At 29.1% G+C, this 4,811-nt stretch overlaps 1 long non-coding RNA gene across 1 annotated transcript in view; it reads right to left on the bottom strand.

The window, feature by feature from the left end:
* Nucleotides 1-2,791: 2,791 nt before the first annotated feature.
* LOC111083906 overlaps nt 2,792-4,811 on the bottom strand; it is a 9,153-nt gene continuing 7,133 nt past the window's right edge. Inside the window, exon 2 of the long non-coding RNA XR_002609301.1 lies at nt 2,792-2,971. This is a non-coding gene — a long non-coding RNA (uncharacterized LOC111083906). The remainder of the gene's footprint in view (nt 2,972-4,811) is intronic.

The raw sequence follows: 4,811 nt of genomic DNA, 5'->3' as shown, positions 1-4,811 counted from the left end.
AAGCGTACTATTTACATGGATAAAAGTTCCAGATATACAAACACAAGCGTACTATTTACATAGATAAAAGTTCCAGATATACAAACACAAGCGTACTATTTACATAGATAAAAGTTCCAGATATACAAACACAAGCGTACTATTTACATAGATAAAAGTTCCAGATATACAAACACAAGCGTACTATTTACATAGATAAAAGTTCCAGCTATACAAACACAAGCGTACTATTTACATAGATAAAAGTTCCAGCTATACAAACACAAGCGTACTATTTACACGGATAAAAGTTCCAGATATACAAACACAAGCGTACTATTTACATAGATAAAAGTTCCAGATATACAAACACAAGCGTACTATTTACATAGATAAAAGTTTCAGATATACAAACACAAGCGTACTATTTACATAGATAAAAGTTTCAGATATACAAACACAAACGTACTATTTACATAGATAAAAGTTCCAGATATACAAACACAAGCGTGAACTAAGAAAGGCACTACTAGCCAGACAGACAGAAAACCAGACTCGTATCACAGGTGTGCAACATCCCACAATATAAAGAGCTTGCCCTGAACGAATACTCTACCGACTGAGCTGAATAGTCGTACAGTTGTAATTTGACCATAACAGGAAAAGAAAATTAAACATATTACACTCATTAACTTTCAGGTTTCTAACGTGAAAAATTCAAATTCATCTATCTTAACTTAGCTTCACAAAATATATTTAAACTTTTCACCAAACAGCTAAGACATCTCACCATTTTGTTCACAGACGGCTTTGTGTACAAACACATATTACACAGGACCAATTTCTCTAAAAAACAATATACTAAATCTGTCAATCTGCTTTTGGAAATCCTACAAAATATATTGTTTAAATTCCTGTAGTTTTACAAAAATAAAATAATATTTATCATTTGTATTATGCTAAGACTATTTTATTATAAAATGTACACCATAAAACTATTGAAAGAAAATTAAAACCATGGAGCTTTTAGACTTTTTTATTGCTTTCTTAATTTTTTTTCTATTATCATATTAGTGGCTAATATTTCATATCATACTAAGTATAGGATCCATAAATATAGACACAAAGTTGTATATTTTTATTATCTTAGAATGATTTAAAGCTACTGAAAATACAGCAAATTATGTGCTACACATGAAAAATTAGATACTTTCTGGCAGTTGAATTATTCTGTTCATGTGATACACATGTAAATGTTGATACTTTCTGGCAGTTGAATTATTCTGTTCATGTGATACACATCCCAGAAAGTATCAACATTTACATGTGTATCACATGAACAGAATAATTCAACTGCCAGAAAGTATCAACATTTACATGTGTATTACATGAACAGAATATATCAACTCCCAGAAACTATCAACATTTACATGTGTATCACATGAACAGAATAATTCAACTGCCAGAAACTATCAACATTTACATGTGTATCTCATGAACAGAATAATTCAACTGCCAGAAAGTATCAACATTTACATGTGTATTACATAAACAGAATATATCAACTCCCAGAAAGTATCAACATTTACATGTGTATCACATGAACAGAATAATTCAACTGCCAGAAAGTATCAACTTTACATGTGTATCACATGAACAGAATAATTCAACTGCCAGAAAGTATCAACATTTACAGTTGATATATTCTGTTTATGTAATAAACATGTAAATGTTGATACTTTCTGGGAGTTGATATATTCTGTTTATGTAATAAACATGTAAATGTTGATACTTTCTGGGAGTTGATATATTCTGTTTATGTAATAAACATGTAAATGTTGATACTTTCTGGGAGTTGATATATTCTGTTTAGGTAATACACATATAAAAGTTGATACTTTTTGGGAGCTGATATATTCTGTTTATGTAATACACATATAAAAGTTAATACTTTCTGGGAGTTGATATATTCTGTTTATGTAATACACATGTAAATGTTGATAATTTCTGGGAGTTGATATATTCTGTTTAGGTAATACACATATAAAAGTTAATACTTTCTGGGAGGTGATATATTCTGTTTAGGTAATACACATATAAATGTTGATACTTTCTGGGAGTTGATATAATTTTTTTATGTAATAAACATGTAAATGTTGATACTTTCTGGGAGTTGATATATTCTGTTTATGTAATAGACATGTAAATGTTGATACTTTCTGGGAGTTGATATATTCTGTTTAGGTAATACACATATAAAAGTTAATACTTTCTGGCAGCTGATATATTCTGTTTAGGTAATACACATATAAAAGTTAATACTTTCTGGGAGTTGATATATTCTGTTTAGGTAATACACATATAAAAGTTAATACTTTCTGGGAGTTGATATATTCTGTTTATGTAATAAACATGTAAAAGGTGATAACTTCGGTCAGTTGACATATTGTGAATATACATTTTGTAAATTTATTATTCAACTTATTAAACTTCACATCCAGCCATGACAAAATAACATTAGCACTAATCAATTATTTCATTAATATATATATACAAACTTGTTCACTGTGGTCTTGGAAAGTCCTTCCAATGACTTCACTGCAGGATTTAAAAAATACACATAGCTCAAAGTTTTCACAAAATAAATGGCACTTCCAGGAAATGATAGACATTTTAAAAATATTTCAACTCTGTAAGAAATAAGATACAATCCATGTTTAGCTAGCAGGTGAAAGTACAAGAACTATGGTTAAACATTATAAAACTGACGTAACTCTGATCTTACTTTGTTGATAACTTTTTCATTATTAACTTCAGGTATATTCAGGTTTGAAGGAGCACTTGGAAGGTTAGGATTGTTTTCAACACGTTTCATGGGCCTTTTGCTCTCGGCTTCTGCATTTTTAACGAGAGTATTAACCAGAACAGCATCATGGAAGTCAGGATGTTTTGTATTGATGTACGCCAACTCCACTGCAACCAAGTTTTCAACCTATAAAGATGAAGTTAAACATAAGAATCATATAATTCCCTAACATATTTGTTTTTAATAAATGTAACTTCGTAGTTTAGGATACGAGTAATAATACATTTCCAAATCTGAAATAATGCATTTAATGTGTTGTTAAAGTAATACTTGGTTTTATATACTTTCATACAAACAACCTACTTGGTACCCCTGCTGTCTTGGTTCTCACGGAAATAATTAATGAAATTGCATTAAATGTAGAACAGACTTGATAAATAGTATTTAGCTTCAGATATACAAAAACCATATAATTTGATTTAATTCTCTATCATCTTTTTATGTTGTGAAATTTTCAAAATTGTTTTGTGAGAGTTTTGAAAAACAATAAAATATTTTGTTTTCTTTCTAAACTTCATTTCATCCTTTACTGCCTAAGCAAGGTGTTGTCACGTTCCTATGAAACCATAAATTACCATTTTACTCATTCTACATTGATGTAAAAAGTTGATCATCTGTTTCATCCCATGGTATTTACCTTTTTAAAACTGAGCTATGTTAGTAGCTTTTCTAATGGTATTTCCCTTTTTAAAACTGAGCTATGTTAGTAGTTGTTCTAATGGTATTTGCCTTTTTAAAACTGAGCTATGTTAGTAGCTGTTCTAATGGTATTTGCCTTTTTAAAACTGAGCTATGTTAGTAGTTGTTCTAATGGTATTTGCCTTTTTAAAACTGAGCTATGTTAGTAGTTGTTCTAATGGTATTTGCCTTTTTAAAACTGAGCTATGTTAGTAGTTGTTCTAATGGTATTTGCCTTTTTAAAACTGAGCTATGTTAGTAGCTGTTCTAATAGTATTTGCCTTTTTAAAACTGAGCTATGTTAGTAGCTGTTCTAATGGTATTTGCCTTTTTAAAACTGAGCTATGTTAGTAGTTTCTCCAGTAAAGGCATCACCATGGTTGTTTTCACAAATACATCATTTATTCCGTACAATTGTCTTCTTTTTCCTCAATTCTGTATTACAGATGAGACTTGTATAAGAACTGTGTAGAAATATAAGTAAAATTTTTTTCTTTTATAAATTACACTAAATATACGTTATAAAATGACAAAATATTCTTGAAATAATGTTAAAATTATTGTTTATATTTGAAATGCAGATGTGCACTAAACAACTGATAGTGGGCTCATCAACCTACAAAGTGTTAATAACTGGAAAAATGACATGTAAAATCTTATAATAATATAACCTAGGAATGAAAGTTATTAACAGGGCCAATCAGAGTTACTTTTGTGTTTCAACATATTCATTTAATATCCTGCCCTGAATAAATGAAGTTTACATATTCATTTTCAATATCCTGCTCCGATTAAACGAAGTTAACATATTCATTTTCAATATCCTGCTCCGATTAAATGAAGTTAACATATTCATTTAATACCCTGCTCCGATTAAATGAAGTTAACATGTTCATTTAATATCCTGCTCTGAATAAGTGAAGTTAACATATTCATTTAATATCCTGCTCTGAATAAGTGAAGTTAACATATTCATTTAATATCCTGCTCTGAATAAGTAAAGTTAATATATTCATTTAATATCCTGCTCTGAATAAGTGAAGTTAACATATTCATTTAATATCCTGCTCTGAATAAGTGAAGTTAACATATTCATTTAATATCCTGCTCTGAATAAATGAAGTTAACATGTTCATTTAATATCCTGCTCTAAATAAGTGAAGTTAACATATTCATTTAATATCCTGCTCTGAATAAGTAAAGTTAATATATTCATTTAATATCCTGCTCTGAATAAGTGAAGTTAACATATTCATTTAATATCCTGCTCTGAATAAATGAAGTTAAC

This window comes from Limulus polyphemus, unplaced genomic scaffold, assembly GCF_000517525.1.
Source record: "Limulus polyphemus unplaced genomic scaffold, Limulus_polyphemus-2.1.2 Scaffold12024, whole genome shotgun sequence".
Classification (NCBI taxonomy): Eukaryota; Metazoa; Arthropoda; class Merostomata; order Xiphosura; family Limulidae; genus Limulus; species Limulus polyphemus.
This window is presented reverse-complemented; position numbering and strand designations above follow the sequence as displayed.